Here is an 18,034-nt window from a genome sequence, read left to right as displayed (position 1 = left end):
AATGAGGTTGAATGTAATTTTACACATAAATATGCAAGTTGGCAAAAAAAATAATCACATAGATCTCACAGAGCACATATTTTAATAATTATACAACCTGCATTAAAGTGCATAGATGCGTTTTCAAAACATTGCTGGTTTCTCACATTCAATCATTCCCCATGCAGGAAATAACCCGCAATATAAAGTTAAAAGATTATTTTGAAAATTTATCATGGGTAGATAAATGTGAAAAATACACCTTGTGCGTTTAGACCCTGGGTGATCCTTTCTGGTAAGGATTCTCATCAGTATATTATTAATGGAGCCATGAGATATATAATTTTTTCACATCCATCCTTTCTCCCCTTTTAAATCTGTATATTTTTGTATGACTTTTGTACTGTGGGACATTTCCCTTGGAGAGGGATGAGGTGTGAGAAACTTATAATGTTTGAAATATTTGTATATTTTGTCTAAACGCACAAGGTGTATTTTTCACATTTATCTACCCCTGATAAATTTTCAAAATAATCTTTTAACTTTATATTGCGGGTTATTTCCTGCATGGGGAATGATTGAATGTGAGAAACCAGCAATGTTTTGAAAACGCATCTATGCACTTTAATGCAGGTTGTATAATTATTAAAATATGTGCTCTGTGAGATCTATGTGATTATTTTTTTTTGCTAACTTGCATATTTATGTGTAAAATTACATTCTACCTCATTTATGCACTTTAATGCAAGCTATTTATTTACTAAAATACATGTGCTCTGTGAGATCCATATGATTATTTGTTGCCAGTTTCCATACTTATGTGTAAAATTACATTTTACCTCATTTATGAAAAAGCATTTTTTCACCCAGAGGCTGTGTGTTTTTTCATGCTATTTCATTTCTAGTATGGTTTGCCGATTCTGTTTTATCCTATGTTACATGTCTAAATAAAAATTAAAAATTAATTATTCTTATTGGAGGACCTTTTCTCTTTGTTCTTCATTGCCACCTATTGGAAGTAGCAATCCTAAGAGTCAATGTCGACCCTTTAACGAGCCTTGTCACGTGACTTAGGATAAAAGCCAAACCAGGATCTCAATTTGCAGACACTGTGTTTTGGGGTACTGCCCCTCGTCAGTGCAAAGTGTAAGATCTGGTTTGGCTATGTGAGAGGCGTCTGACCGATATCCAAGAAGTATTGTTTCTCCTTGCGGAGATTGACATGCTAAGCATGCCGAGATGAGGAGACTTAAAGCCGCAATGCTCCTCTGGGAAATATGCAAAATGCAAATTGTCACTTCAGAGAGGAAGAGAATTAGAACTCTAGTGCCACCTTTTGGAAGTAGCAATTGCTTAATAGTCTCCAAGTTGATACAGGAAAGATATACACTCACTGGCCACTTTATTAGGTACACCATGCTAGTAACGGGTTGGACCCCCTTTTGCCTTCAGAACTGCCTCAATTCTTCGTGGCAGAGATTCAACAAGGTGCTGGAAGCATTCCTCAGAGATTTTGGACCATATTGACATGATGGCATCACACAGTTGGCGCAGATTTGTCGGCTGCACATCCCTGATGCGAATCTCCCGTTCCACCACATCCCAAAGATGCTCTATTGGATTGAGATCTGGTGACTGAGGAGGCCATTTGAGTACAGTGAACTCATTGTCATGTTCAAGAAACCAATCTGAGATGATTCGAGCTTTATGACATGGCGCATTATCCTGCTGAAAGTAGCCATCAGATGTTGGGTACATTGTGGTCATAAAGGGATGGACATGGTCAGCAACAATACTCAGGTAGGCTGTGGCGTTGCAACGATGCTCAATTGGTACCAAGGGGCCCAAAGAGTGCCCAGAAAAAATTCCCCACACCATGACACCACCACCACCAGCCTGAACCGTTGATACAAGGCAGGATGGATCCATGCTTTCATGTTGTTTACGCCAAATTCTGACCCTACCATCCGAATGTCGCAGCAGAAATCGAGACTCATCAGACCAGGCAACGTTTTTCCAATCTTCTACTGTCCAATTTCGATGAGCTTGTGCAAATTGTAGCCTCAGTTTCCTGTTCTTAGCTGAGAGGAGTGGTACCCAGTGTGGTCTTCTGCTGCTGTAGCCCATATGCCTCAAAGTTCGACGCACTGTGCGTTCAGAGATGCTCTTCTGCCTACCTTGGTTGTAACGGGTGGCAATTTGAGTCACTGTTGCCTTTCTATCAGCTCGAACCAGTATGCCCATTCTCCTCTGACCTCTGGCATCAACAAGGCATTTCCGGCCACAGAACTGCCGCTCACTGGATTTTTTTTCTTTTTCGGACCATTCTCTGTAAACCCTAGAGATGGTTGTGCGTGAAAATCCCAGTAGATCAGCAGTTTCTGAAATACTCAGACCAGCCCTTCTGGCACCAACAATCATGCCACGTTCAAAGGCACTCAAATCACCTTTCTTCCCCATACTGATGCTCGGTTTGAACTGCAGGAGATTGTCTTGACCATGTCTACATGCCTAAATGCACTGAGTTGCCGCCATGTGATTGGCTGATTAGAAATTAAGTCTTAACACACAGTTGGACAGGTGTACCTAATAAAGTGGCCAGTGAGTGTATATCTTTGTACCTTGTTAGCCAGTAGATAGAAGAATATTTAGAATTGAGAGTCCTCAGTGGTTGATACCTTTAATGGCTAACTGTTTTGTGTATAAATATGTGATTTTTCAGATGTTTTCTTAGTCTAGCCTGATGAAGAGACCTGAGTAGTCTCAAAAGCTTGCAATGTGTTACCATCTTTTCAGTTAGCCATTAAAAGGTATCAACCACTGAGGACTTTCAATTCTACATATTCTTCTAGTCTCCAAGTTTGTGACAACAGAGCTTCTTTATTCAGGAACAAACAAGACAGCTTAATAGGTCAGGAAAAAATCATTTGTGTATCTCTATCTGGGCAGCATCTACAGCAGGCTGCTTCTTTCACACTCAGACACAGGAAAAAAGCAGGAAATACAGTTAAAGGAATTTAATTCCTCCAGCTGAAATTTCTGACTCATTAAATTTGGTGATTGTTCTATCTGTAGATCAGTCTCAGCAAGCAATTTGATGTTTTTTTCATTAATAATCTGCATGAAAGACATGGAACAATTGGCTGCAGTTTCCTCCCATTTTTTGAGAAGAAGATCATCATCGAGTTCAAAGGATGAATACAATTGCACACGTAAACCCCTGGGGATTATTTTCAATTTTAAATAATTGTCCAATTAAATTTTTTGCCGCCACAAACGTGTTTTTTTATGGACAAGATTTCTATGATTCCGGGTCAGTTCTTTAAAATCAGAATGAATCTCTTTAAAATTAGATGCAGTACCCTGAACAAATATATCAGAGGCTTTTTGAAGCCAGGTTAATTCTCAGACTTTTAGGTCCATCGTGACCGAAAATGGGTCTAATCTGTTAAAAAACAGAAAAATTGATAGTAGCACACAGAAAACCCAATACAGGTCAAAGGCAAAAACTCATATGACGAATATTCAACACAACAAGAAAAAAGTTTAAATTGCCAAAATTACAAATTTTATTATGCACACAGTGCTACAGATAAAATATCCAAAATATTCTTTATACTAATAACATATCAGGAATACTGCAATCTAAACAGGGATCCATATTGCATGTGGCATTTCAAAGAACATCATAACTCAGATTCAAGTAAGCTGGTTATTTGGGCCATTGACCAGGTGTCTCTTGGTTCAAGGGGTGGGAATCTCTTTAAAATTATATCACAGGTCGAGAGTCGTTGGACATACAGGTTGCGGACTATCACTCCTTTCGGGTTGAATGAAAATTTTGGGTTCAGTTCATTTTTATAATAGATTATTTGGGGTTGGGTTGCTCTTTTTAATTGTGTTTTATTTACATTTTAATTTATTACTTAGATTTTGCCAATCAGATTGGATGGTTCCTGCATGTTTATCTTTTTGGGGACTTTCTGTTTCCGGACTCCACAGATGTGAACATCAAGTGTTGGAAAAGACCCTAGCTGATCGGTTTTCAAGAATGAGAAGAAGACTAGAAAAAGTATAGATGTTGTATATCTTATGTATTTTGGAACGTTATTTATAAGCACTATTGCACTTTAAATGTAATTCACATAATTGGATTTATATATGTATTAATTCTATGTGTATATTGTATAGTTTATAATGCATTTTATGTATAGGAATATTTCACTTTAGCATTAATAAGTAATAGTTCGCTTGAATATGAATATTATCATGTATTAGTTCACTTGCATACTAATATTTCCACATCACCCTACTATTAATATTCATTAGTCTATTGGCATATAGATATTTCCAGACCATAGTACACTTTGTATTACTTTTTTTAATTTATATGTCTTCCATTCATGAGTGCCCTTGAGTTAATGTGGTCTGTCCCTGCAAAGTGCGCATGTTCGAGCAATTAGATGAGCTATTTGCTAGAGCTTTCAGCTAATATGGACTAATATTGCCTAGTGCGCATGTCTGGCTATGTCTCCTCCGACTGTTGGGCGAGCGGACACTAGGAGACTAATGCGCGTGCGCGGTCACCATGATGGCGTGACGCGACTTGATCTCCATGACCGCAAGCTCGCTGTCAATTTTCTGGAGGATGATGTCAGCGGCACATGCGCCGTAAGAGGCAGGAAGGAGTATCATACTCCACAGCTGGTTGGCATAGTAATTAGATGACGCGCATTACCGTTAGCGACCCTGATTAGTTAGCCATCCTTTATAAGGTATTCTCACCCTGCCTCATGACACGCCTCCTGACGAAGAAGCGAAACGCGCGTTGGGGCGACGGGGAAGCCAGCACAACCACTACTTCTCATGTAAGTGTCCACAGGAGTTGTTTCCTATGTCATATATTTGCCTATCTCCTAGATGGTTTATTGGCAGATTGCCTGCAAAGTGCCATGAGTATATATAATCACTATTAGACCAAGTGGAAATAGCACTCCTTATACATTTGTATACAGGCTATGCCTGGTGGAGACTATAGGCTGTTTTCATGTGAACAAGATTTACATACTTTGTTGCACGATATTTAAATACATGCGGTTATTGAATTTTTTATGACTTAGCAGTAAGCTGTAAGAATTAATGCTTGTTAGGTGTAACTAGAGGTTATGCCTGCATATGATGAAATTTTAGAAATTTAATTCATTGGATTATTGGGCACACATGCAATATGGCTCCCTGTTTAGATTGCAGTATTCCTGATATGTTATTTGTATAAAGAATATTTTGGATATTTTATCTGTAGCACTGTGTGCATAATAAAATTTGTAATTTTGGCAATTTATATATTCTGCTTCTGTAGGAGATAATGCAACTGACACTTGTTTTCTGCTGGACCAAGAAATTGAATTTTCTCCTAACATGAACAAGTAACCGCTTGTTGATTTCCGATCACTTGAATCTCCAGCCCAATCTGCATCCACATAACCTCTGAGAATGAGATCTCCTGATGCAGGTATCTTAACATTTAGCCATTGAGTTTCTTTAAGATACTGAAGATTTTAATTAATTGCATTCCAGTCTCTTTAGCGTGGCTTGCTTACATGTCGGAAGAGAATTCCAACTGGGGCTGTGATATCCGGACGAGTTATGGTTGCAGTGTATCTAAGCGTCCCCACTGCTTGTCTGTAACTTTCATTGCTGGGTAGCAGATCTTCTTCGCCTTCCAAGTTTAAGTAGGATCCATTGGTGTTGACACACCTTTGACTTCTGACATTCCAAACAGGTTTAGTATTGCGGAAATTTTAGAACTTTGTTTGAGAAGAAAACGCACATCTTCCTCTCTCTGGATTTGGATTCTGAAATAATATGTCACATTTCCAAGGTCCTTAGTCTCAAAGTGTTGGTTGAGAATTTCACCTAGCTTTGCAATTTCTCTTTTCATTGTGGTAGCTTACTAAGCTCCCATGTCTGGAGTTGGTGGAGGGACTCCATCTCCTCATTAGCAACATTTATCCACTTCTGCGTCTCGTGAACAGGCAGTTTTTGTATCTCTTGCCATAACTGTGGCTCTGGATCTTGAAGTGTTCTGACCATATAAGAAAGGCATCTAGCTGGGATACCTATGTTTGGGCTTTCTGATCTCCTGACTGGAGGTTGACTTGGTTAATCTGTGTCTTCCTTGGTGGCTTCAGAGCATAGCCACACTTTAGTGTTTTCCTTTTCTGCATCTGAGTTTGGTGATTGAGATTCTTGTTCTTGCTTCTTAGGTTTCGCTATAGCCCACCAGGACTCCTTGCTTTGCCTGTGATTCCCACTTGGAATGTTTTTCTTTGGGAACATACATAAACATTTTGCTTCCAAATATCTTGAGGTGCTTCAGGTTAGTCTTCTCGCAGTTCCATATAGCTCATATGGAGTTTTAATTGTGGCTTTACCTAGCACTCTGTTTTGAAGATAGCAAGCTGTCATGATGGCTTCTCCCCAATATGTTGTAGGTAGATTTTTCATCAACCACCATACTTCTTCCACTTTCGCAGAAAGTACGGTTCTTTCTCTCTGCAATGCCATTTTGTTCTGAGTTGTTTGGAATGGTAGTCTGGAACATGATTCCATCCTTTTTTAAAATGGTTTGCTCTTTACCACTTGTATATTTGATTCCATTAGCTGCATGCAGGGCTTTTGGCATTCTTCCAAATTTGTTAAACACTACAGCAAGATATTCTTCAAGTTTCGGTGGAACTTCATCCTTACTGTGAAGCAGGTAGGCGACTGTATATCTGGAGAAGTCATGGATAAATGTGAGAAAATATGTCTTCTTGCTAGGAGTTTGAACACTCTTTGGACCACATACTGTACATCTGTATGTATCAGATCCAGAGGCTGTGCAGATCTAGTGGTGCTTATTTTAGGAAAGGATTTTTTGGAAATTTTTCCTTTAAGACAGCTAGTGCACTTCATAATTTGACTACACTGGTTGATTTCAATACCATTTGCAAGTTGACCTAGCTTATTTTCTCATTCTGAGTCTCTGTGCCCAAGACATCTGTGCCATACATGGATACAGTTCTTATGTAGATTTTGTCTAGCACTGTCCACTATTTCTTTGCATTTTAGCTGATAAAGTTCATCTTGGATTTTTTCTTCTGCAAGAGTGTGACCCTTCTTTGAGATGATGCAGCTGTTATCTCTAAAAGTAACTACATTCCCCTTTTGCGTGAGTTTTTTTTACTCACGGAAGATTGCTTTCAAGACTGGGAACATAGAGAACATCCTTCATTGGGATTTTTCTACTTTGTGCTGAGGAAACTGGACAGTGGAGGTAGCTGTCTCCTACTCCTTCTGAAGTCATATAGTGGCCATTAGCTCAGACGACCTTTTCTGACTTGCTTTCATTAAGGTCAGAGAAGAAATCCTTCTTATTTTTCATATGACTGCTTGCACCAGAATCCATACACCATATATGCTTTGCAGATGTGCCTGTTCACCATATGCAGATTCAACACATGCAGAATCTTCCTTTACAGGCGTTTTAACCCTTTGATGACTGTTATGCTTTTTAAGCTGACTCATACTTGCTTTCCAAATTCTGCAGTCTGCTTTAAGGTGGCCAGGCTTTTTGCAGATAAAACATTCACAGATTTCTCTTAGATTGCGCTTATATTTAGAGAAATCATGTGTCTTTAATGCAGTTTTTGCTCAGGATTCATTACTGCTGCTTACATGCTGCGATTTTCTCATGAATTCATCCACAAGTTTGCCTTTAACATACTCTAGTGTGAGCTCATCATCTGGCCATGCCTCTATTGCAGTCACGAGTGTGTCATAACTTTCTGGAAGACCACATAATAAAAGTTCTGAAACATGAAAATCTTTACTTCTCCAATTCCCCTGAGATGCTCCACAATCTTTAGGGTGTTTCCAATATAGTCCTGTTTATTCTGTCCATCACTTAGCTTAGACTGATACAGCTTTCTCATGAGATAAAGTTTATTGCTGAGATTTGATCTTTCATGCACTTTCTGTAACTTATCCCACATCTCATTTTCAGTTGCACACTTGCATATATGTACAAACTGATTATCATCTACACTGAGGGAGATCATGCTTTGTGCTTTCTGATCCTTCTCTAGCCAATCATCTGGTAAAGGATGAGTTTATAAGTGAGTATATTTCCATGTACCTTCTCTTATAAGCAGCATCTTCACCTTGAATTTCCAGGACTGGTAATTCTGGTTAGTAAGGCTTGACACTGAGAACTTGTCAGGATTTCTGCTAGTGGACATCCTCTCTGTTGCTCTGTGATCCATTGGAGTTCTGTGCCACTCTGGGCATATAACCTGTTGCAGTGGATTACTCATGATACTCTCCAAGCATGTGACAACAGAGCTTCTTTATTCAGGAACAAAGAGGAAAAATATATTACAAGCTTAATAGATCAGGAATAAATCATTTGTGTGTTTCTCTCTGTGCAGCATCTACAGCAGGCTGCTTCTCTCATACGCAGACACAGGGGAAAACAGGAAATACAGTCACATGCTCTCCTTGTGTGAGCATCTGGGAGTTTTTTTTGTTCTAACTTTATAAACAGCATACAAATCTAGCAACTGAACACTCATAGACAGGAATGGAGTTGTTGCACCAAACATATTCCAACATGCTTGCTGTCACTGAATGGAAGCATTAATTCCTTAGGTTGAATTGATGAGCAAGCAAATCTCTAATAAAACACAGCAAGAAATATCTAAAAGCACAACAATAATATTGATGTAGCCAGTGCTCCTTGCTGGAAAAAGGCTGCATCTCTTAGAGCCTTGGACTCCATGTACATTGGTCCAATAGTCTTTAGTCCATGGCAATTTCCTCACAAACAGCACAGTTACCACTTCCCAGTGCCAGCACAGTCAATGGAACAGCCCTCTTTGGATCCATGTGGGTGTCAGCAGGTGACTATGATTTATTTTGTTATTTTTACAAAATATACTTTTTACTTCAACAAAAAAGTGCCCTTTTAGCACTATACTATAGACAAAAAGAGAGGAGGGTGTCAATAAAATCAACCAGACCAGCGCTGACTAGGGTCAGGCCTGCCTTCCTACACTTGTAAGAAGAATTTGTTTAAGACTCAAAGTTACCCTTTACTCATTTACTTTTAAGTTTCTTAAAAGTATGAGCACAACATAATTAATAAAATAATTGTTCCTATGAGAAATATTTGTCAATAGATTTAGAAAGGGCACAGTTTTCAAAAGTAAGCACTTACCAAGTGTAATTGCTTTTGTCATATCATGCGCTGAGGGAGAATAGTTGGTTTTCTGCTTGTTTTCTTAGAGGATTTCCCACCTGACTCACCAAAGGATTTGGAAGTGTGGCATTGAATGTACCTTTCAACACTGTGTCCTTAAAGACTGGGCTCATCTGTAGAAATAAATGCAGACAATATTATAAACTATTTCAAATAAAGGTTTACAGTTCCATATTGTTATTTGTATCACTGCCTATCAGGTGGAGATAACAGACCTGGCAAAATTCAAATTACTCTGTGTGAATTTCTTAGGATCTTTAATTCATAGACAAATTAATCTCCATGAATTGAAACCATAACCAACATGTATGGCACACGTCGGGAGAGGGTGCATGGAGTGGACTCACGGTCTGAGCTCACACCATAGCCAGCTGGTAATGACAATGTGTTACAGCCCAGACCTGGCTCTAACAACTATGGGCGAAGTTCTGCTCCGACTGTTAACCTGTTAAATGCTGCTGTCAAATTCTGACAGTGGTATTAAAAGCACACCGGGGCATAGAGGCATGTGCCCATGAGTTGCTACGGCAGCAGGAGTCTGTTGAAGACCTGTCATTATGGAGATTCCTTGAAACCCAGGCTGTGATCATGATTTTTATTATATACAGCAATACATGGTTGCACTTTATTTCTTCCAAACAGTAGCGAGCATTTATCCAGCATTAAAGAACCCGGTAGCAGTATTAATGTAAAGAGAATATTCATGGGTCTTCTGATTTTTATTTTTATGTTTTTAATGCATTTTTATACAGCTATGGTTTGGATTCTGATATTAGTAGCTGTCACTTTGCGCATACACATTGAGGAATTTCTGGATGTGATGTAAGATGCTTAATCTCACCTACCTTTTCATGTGGGCCACCCTAAGAGATTGGGCCTTTTGTAAATGCCACATGGATGCTTGACTGTACAATATGGAGAGATACAGATACTCAGCAATATCATCTACAGACAAGTTTGTGCAATATCATCTAATAACTAAGGCCACAGGACCTGCTAAATACACCTATCAAGACAAGTTATATCCCAATGGATGTGCCCACTTAACTTATGCATCCTATGAATTTGACTTTTAGGCCTTGCTCACATGTTCAGTATTGAGTCAGTATTTTACATAAAAAAAAAACACACAAAAATGGAGCTTGGTTTGAGTAGGTACACATGCAGCATATAAATGCATGTTCACATGGCCATAATGCATACAAAACCTACAAAAAAAAAAAAAAAAAAGGAAAAAAACACTGCTATAATTAAGTATTTAAAAAGCAAAAGTGCATTTAAATCATACAGAGTTCTTAGTAATACTGTATTTTTCATTTTGTTTTTTGTAGGTTTAGTCTTTTACATCAGTACAGTGGGGAAAAAAGTATTTAGTCCAACACCAATTGTGCAAGTTCTCCCACTTAAAAATATGAGAGAGGCCTGTAATTGACATCATAGGTAGACCACAACTATGAGAGTCAAAATGAGAAAACAAATCCAGAAAATCACCTTGTTTGATTTGGCAAGATTTATTATGTAAATTGTGGTGGAAAATAAGTATTTGGTCACCTATAAACATGCAAGATTTCTGGCTCTCACAGTCCTGTAACTTCTTCTTTAAGAGGCTCCTCTGTCCTCCACTCATTACCTGTAGTAATGGCACCTGTTTGAACTTGTTATCAGTATAAAAAAACACTTGTCCTCAACCTCAAACAGTAACATTCAAAACTCCACTATGGTGAAGACCAAAGAGCTGTCGAAGGACACCAGAAACAAAATTGTAGCCCTGCACCAGACTGGGAAGACTGAATCTGCAATAGGCAAGCAGCTTGGTGTGATGAAATCAACTGTGGGAGTAATAATAAGAAAATGGAAGACATAGAAGACCACTGATAATCTCCCTCGATCTGGGGCTCCACGCAAGATCTCACCAAGGGGGGTCAAAATGATCACAAAAATGGTGAGCAAAAATCCCAGAACCACACAAGGGGACCTAGTGAATGACCTGCATTTGGCTGTGACCACTGTAACAAAGACTATTATCAGTAACACACTACGCCACCAGGGACTCAGATCCTGCAGTGCCAGATGTGTCCCCCTGCTTAAAAGGAATCTGTCTGTTAGGAGTCAGGTTCCTGCGTCTGCTCTGCAGGAATCCAGACCCTTACATTCTGCGGTCTCTTGCTCTTTATCTACTGCAGAGGAGATTGCCTTGCAGCAAATCTCTCCAGGGGATAAGTCCCTCTGTCCTCCTACTGAGCATGCTTATGAGACTGTTTCCCATTGGAGATCGGGAGTCATGTGCTCAGGTTTTGCTCCAGATCTCATTGGTCCATCTCGGAGATCTGGAAGCTACCGGATGGTCCTGGCTGCTATAAAAAGCGTGCATGGCCGTTCTGCCATGCGCTAGTATAGACTATACTGCTATGTGTGAATGGTGACAGATGTATGATTCTAGTGACTGACTTATTATGAAACCCCTTCCCTCTGATATTACGCTTGTGGTTAGGGAATTAGTTCAGTAGTCTGCGCCAGTCTGTGGCAAGCCTTAGGCCACTGTGCACACCGCACCTCTGCGCTAGTGTCCGACATAGCGCCTGCTTTGAAGCTGTGTCGTCCAGCGGCAGTGTCCTGCGCCATGCTGCAGTTGCAGCCCTTCTTGGCATTCGCAGTAGCGATGCCGCACACATGATAGATGTAGACGGATGCAGCCCCTCTGTCTTAGTTCCTGCTCCTATGACCTTATACTGTGTGTGCATTTACCTGAGGCCTGTGACTCTAACAGGCTCAGCCTTTTTGTATGTTTTTGTTGCGGCACCTCTGTGTGTGAACAGAGCCCGCTCTGCGCACTTCGGGTGAAGTTGAACCCTTGCGCATTATATCGCCATATTACTCGTCTGCCAATACTCAGCAGCGGTTGTAACACCTACAGCATAGCTGTCCCCGAGCGGCGAACACACTTTATTATTATTTTTATTTAGTGTGTTCCACCGTTCCTAACACTGTGAACCCCATTTTTGGACTATCAGCTGCCGGCACTGCCATCAGGGACTTATCTACAGCATTCTGTAATGCTGTAGATAAGCCCCTGATGTAACTTGAAAGATAAGAAAAAAGAGTTATATTATACTCAACCAGGGGCGGTCCAGGTCCGGTTTGGGTCTAGAGGGTGTCGCGTTCCGGTCATGCACCTCTCATCTTGTAGCGATGACGTCCTCTTCTTTGCTTCCCATCGCGGCTCTGGTGCAGGCGCACTTTATTGGCCCTGTTGAGGGCAGAGTAAAGTACTGCAGTGTGCAGGTGCTGGACCTCTCTGACCTGGTCTGGCGCCTACACACTGCAGTACTCTGCTTTGTCCACAACAGGGCAGAGCAGTGCGCTTGCACCGGAGCCACGACAGGAAGCAAAGAAGAGGATGTCACAGCTAGAAGATGGGAGGTATATTGGTTATTGGTATATCATTACTCTATTTCTTGGTGTTTCTTGGTATTTTGAAGTTTACACACTGCTTACTTTGTCAGTGTGTTTCATGCATTCTTTACTAACTGAATGAATTTGATAATCATCGCCTAATTATATATTAATGATATTTATATCTGTTAATGATTATGGTATTATCTCCATTGACAGAAAATTTTTACATAGTTTATGTGCACATTTCTCACTAGCCGCACTGTTTATGCACTTGAATTTTTTATTGATATCATGTATGTGCATTTACCTTGTTGCATATTTATTGTAGCTGCTTTTGAAAAAATGTATTTGTATTTTGTTATTTGAAGTCACTAGACTATTCTTGAATTGACGCTTAACTTTATTTCTCCTGTGCTCAAATGGGTTCTTGGTTTAGTGAAGGCAAATTATTTGAGGGCTTTCTTAATCATGAATTAATAAAACTGATTTAATTGTAAAATACTCTTTTTAACCTGCACAATTAAAAGCAAAGGTAACAATTTTGTTTGTTTTTAGGGAACCTACAATGTGTTTTATTCATTTTGTGCTGACTGACTTCTTTAAAAATTAATGAAAATAAATTATATTTACACTATGGTCAGTGGTTGTTGTAATGCTCCCAAAATCTGTATAATGAATAGTTAACTGTTAGTAAATAAGAAAAAAAAAGTTCCAAAGTTTAATAATTTGTTTGTTTGCTCATAGGTTAGTAATGGAGAAACATCTATAAGACACCTATCCATTACAAACCCCATAGTTAGATTTTCCCATGCTGCAATCCATGTCTGCGATACATGGATTACAACACAGCTTCAGTGACTAGCGGTGAAATCATTGATTTAATTAAATGTATTTATAGCATAGGCGTCGGCTGATGAATACTCCCATCAGTGGCTCCTTCTCTTCTTCTTATCAATGACAGCAGAAGTAGGCTGAAGAGAGTAATACTGTCTCATCAGCCGATGAATGTGACCAACGGTAAACTTTTCAATGCTGGTCATAGCTGCTGGCTCACGCAGTCATCTGAGTGGGAACCGCCGTTCTCTGACTGGCGGTAATAATCTTACCTCCAATCATACCCGTTGGTGTTTCTTGCACTATCATGCAGATGACAACATGGGAAACAACTGATGGATGGACAACTTCCTGGAGAATTTAAAATATTTTATCACAGAAAAATTAAATGTTTATTTTACAATTTATAAACCACTTCCTCCGATTCGCCCTACTTACTAAACTCATCATTCACTGTGAAAAACGGCTAAAATTTGTCTTGGTCAAAACAAGATGAACTGCTAGCCCAATGCAGTATAAAGAGAGGCGAGAAGGGAGAGATCAGAGTGAAAGATATAGGCATAGAGCTATAGGTCAAGCTTTCTAGTGCTTATTGTATCCCACTGCTGGATTCACAGCTACACTGCTCAATGCTGCTGTTAACCCCTTTACCCCCAAGGGTGGTTTGCACGTTCATGACCAATTTTTACAATTCTGACCACTGTCCCTTTATGAGGTAATAACACTGGAACACTTCCATGGATCCTGGTGATTCTGACATTGTTTTCTCGTGACATATTGTACTTCATGTTAGTGGTAAAATTTCACTGATATAACTTGCGTTTATTTGTGAAAAAAATGGAAATTTGGCGAAAATTTTGATAATCAGCTGACACCCGGCTGCGATCAGCGGCACTCCCCCCGTGAGCAGCGTTGATCGCTACAACGTACTATCCCATCCATGGGCATTAAGTCCCAGGGCACATGGATGGGATAGTATGTCCAATGGCAGAAAGGGGTTAATACTGCTGGCAAACAATCAGTAACTCCATTTGTATTTGTTTTACTGTATATGGGAGACATTGTAGTTTCATAGTTTTAAGGTTCAAAGTAGGTACAAGACTAGAGTTGAGCGAAACTGTCTGTCAAATTCAAAAATAGCCGACTTTAGCTAAAGTCGGGTTTCACAGATAGCGTGAGGGTGGCTATGAGGTCGCTGATCAGAGCGCTAAAGTCGCGTTTCAAATAATGCTTCCAGCACCTTTTCTCAGCCAATGAAGGTGGACGCACACTGTGGGCAACGCGATGACATGGGCAGCGGCCACCACCATCTTAGAGAAGGGCAGGCTTTGTGTGGCGTCACAGTGGGTATAAAAGGCTGTGACCGTCGACCGCCATCTTACTTCTGCCGATCTTAGAATAGGGAGAGGTGCTGCTGCTGATTCTGAACAGGGAGAGCATTAGGCAGGGAAGAAGAAAAAAAAACTGCTGCTGCTGATAGCGCTTTTCACTATACAGTTAGTGTGCAGTGAAAGGGGAGGATTTTTGTTGTGTGCAGCAGCGCTGGTGGTGATTAGGCTGCCTTTTAAGGCTACCTGCTAGCTGCATTGCTGTGTGCACACTGCTGTTCAAACTGCTTGTTTCAAAGCACTCCAACTTTTATTATTTTGTCCTGGTGAGTTACTGAGTGCTCATTTTTTCACAGACCGTATAGCGGTGTACGCTCCTCACACACTACCGTGTACCAGCTGGTATCATGGGCAAACAGAAGCTATCTGGGTGTGACTCTGGAAGGAAAAGCCGAGGAGTTTTTTCCATTTTTCCAGACCTACACCTTAAAGTGCTGTCCGCTTTTCAAACAGTTTCGTATATCTGCTGTTTGATAATGGTCAAAACTAGACAGAGACAGCGTGTGTCAGTCCCTATACAAATAGACGGAGATTGACAATTTTCCATACAGACACTGTATAGCGGTGAACACTCCTCACACAATACCGTGTACTGGTTGGTATCACAGACAAATAGAAGCTATCTGTGTGTGACTCTGGAAAAAAAGCAGAGGAATCATTCTGTTTTTCCCGACCCAAACCTTAGAGTGCTGTCCGCTTTTCAAACAGTTTCATATATCTGCTGTTTGATCACGCTCAAAACTAGACAGAGACAGCGTGTGTCAGTCCCTATACAAATAGACGGAGATTGACAATTTTCCATACAGACACCGTATAGCGGTGTACGCTCCTCACACACCTCCATGTACCACCTTGTATCACGGACAAATAGAAGCTATCTGTGTGTGACTCTGGAAAAAAAAAACAAGGAGTTTTTCCATTTTTCCAGACCTACACCTTAGAGTGCTGTCCGCTTTTCAAACAGTTTCGTATATCTAAAATATACACTCACTGGCCACTTTATTAGGTACACCATGCTAGTAAGGGGTTGGACCCCCTTTTGCCTTCAGAACTGCCTCAATTCTTCGTGGCAGAGATTCAACAAGGTGCTGGAAGCATTCCTCAGAGATTTTGGACCATATTGACATGATGGCATCACACAGTTGGCGCAGATTTGTCGGCTGCACATCCCTGATGCGAATCTCCCGTTCCACCACATCCCAAAGATGCTCTATTGGATTGAGATCTGGTGACTGAGGAGGCCATTTGAGTACAGTAAACTCATTGTCATGTTCAAGAAACCAATCTGAGATGATTCGAGCTTTATGACATGGCGCATTATCCTGCTGAAAGTAGCCATCAGATGTTGGGTACATTGTGGTCATAAAGGGATGGACATGGTCAGCAACAATACTCAGGTAGGCTGTGGCGTTGCAACGATGCTCAATTGGTACCAAGGGGCCCAAAGAGTGCCCAGAAAAAATTCCCCACACCATGACACCACCACCACCAGCCTGAACCGTTGATACAAGGCAGGATGGATCCATGCTTTCATGTTGTTTACGCCAAATTCTGACCCTACCATCCGAATGTCGCAGCAGAAATCGAGACTCATCAGACCAGGCAACGTTTTTCCAATCTTCTACTGTCCAATTTCGATGAGCTTGTGCAAATTGTAGCCTCAGTTTCCTGTTCTTAGCTGAGAGGAGTGGTACCCAGTGTGGTCTTCTGCTGCTGTAGCCCATATGCCTCAAAGTTCGACCCACTGTGCGTTCAGAGATGCTCTTCTGCCTACCTTGGTTGTAACGGGTGGCAATTTGAGTCACTGTTGCCTTTCTATCAGCTCGAACCAGTCTGCCCATTCTCCTCTGACCTCTGGCATCAACAAGGCATTTCCGGCCACAGAACTGCCGCTCACTGGATTTTTTTTCTTTTTCGGACCATTCTCTGTAAACCCTAGAGATGGTTGTGCGTGAAAATCCCAGTAGATCAGCAGTTTCTGAAATTCTCAGACCAGCCCTTCTGGCACCAACAATCATGCCACGTTCAAAGGCACTCAAATCACCTTTCTTCCCCATACTGATGCTCGGTTTGAACTGCAGGAGATTGTCTTGACCATGTCTACATGCCTAAATGCACTGAGTTGCCGCCATGTGATTGGCTGATTAGAAATTAAGTCTTAACACACAGTTGGACAGGTGTACCTAATAAAGTGGCCAGTGAGTGTATATGAGAAAAAACAGCGACAAAAAAGTCCCACACAAAAGATTACAAAATTACAAAATAATTTTATTAAAATATATCAGGAATATAAGAGAAAGGTGGAAAAAGAGTCAATAATGACCATAAATAGCACATGGGCCAAAACATAGGTCACACCAACGGTACATGGACAAAGGGATAAATATGATTTTATCAATATATAATGTAAAAATTTAAGTATTCAACATTTTCTCATGTTAGTTTAAAACAACCAGTCGTGGTATACAAAATAGAGACATAAATATAACCATCACAAATGGTGGAACCTGCCACCACATATTATGAATGCTAGATACAATAGTCGCACCAAATAAGTTCACTGCATAGTATTACATAAAAGCAAGCCACATAAGCAAAAAATGGTCAAAAGATACTTAAAGCCGTAGAAGATGGTTACAGAAATGGGGCAAAGCTAATAGCTTCATTCAGTCCTTTTGGTTGTACTGTGTCCAAGGACCAAATCCAACGAGTTTCACATTGTGGTAATCTCTTAGTCAGATTACCACCCCGAATACCAGGTTTAATTATGTCAATACCGCTTACCTGAAGCAATGAACTATCACAGTTATGTTTAAGTTTAAAATGCCTCGGTAACGTCCTGAGTGTGGTCGAGTCCTCATGGTCAACTGCCGCCTGTATCCCCAACACATGTTCACGAACTCGTGTTTTTAATTGTCAGGTAGTCATGCCGACGTATATTAAATTGCATGGGCATACAGCAAGGTACATCACATACCGTGACGTACAGGTGATATAATTCCTAATGTCATATCTCCTAGTTCCTGAGTAGTTAAAAAAATCGTTAGTGCGATCAATATTGGGGCAGGCGACACAATGTCCACACGGAGCACAACCACACCCAGGATGGCCAGCATCAAGAAAAGTAGTCTTCGGT

At 40.5% G+C, this 18,034-nt stretch overlaps 2 long non-coding RNA genes across 3 annotated transcripts in view; one reads left to right on the top strand and one right to left on the bottom strand.

Moving 5' to 3' along the window:
• The window catches only part of LOC141100996 (uncharacterized), a 418,065-nt gene that overhangs the window by 167,123 nt on the left and 232,908 nt on the right, over nucleotides 1-18,034 (top strand). Inside the window, exons 2-3 of one of the 2 annotated variants that reach the window (XR_012234839.1) lie at nucleotides 3,910-4,051; nucleotides 5,339-5,491. This is a non-coding gene — a long non-coding RNA (uncharacterized lncRNA). The remainder of the gene's footprint in view (nucleotides 1-3,909; nucleotides 4,052-5,338; nucleotides 5,492-18,034) is intronic. The other variant, XR_012234840.1, reaches the window with a different exon arrangement.
• The window catches only part of LOC141101004 (uncharacterized), a 78,347-nt gene that overhangs the window by 6,014 nt on the left and 54,299 nt on the right, over nucleotides 1-18,034 (bottom strand). The window contains exon 2 of the long non-coding RNA XR_012234843.1: nucleotides 9,239-9,393. This is a non-coding gene — a long non-coding RNA (uncharacterized lncRNA). The remainder of the gene's footprint in view (nucleotides 1-9,238; nucleotides 9,394-18,034) is intronic.

The sequence above is a fragment of the Dendrobates tinctorius genome, unplaced genomic scaffold (genome assembly GCF_039654945.1).
Source record: "Dendrobates tinctorius isolate UK_male_01 unplaced genomic scaffold, ASM3965494v1 ptg000011l, whole genome shotgun sequence".
NCBI lineage: Eukaryota > Metazoa > Chordata > Amphibia > Anura > Dendrobatidae > Dendrobates > Dendrobates tinctorius.
The sequence above is the reverse complement of the archived record's forward strand: the minus strand, read 5'-3'. Positions and strand labels throughout refer to the sequence as shown.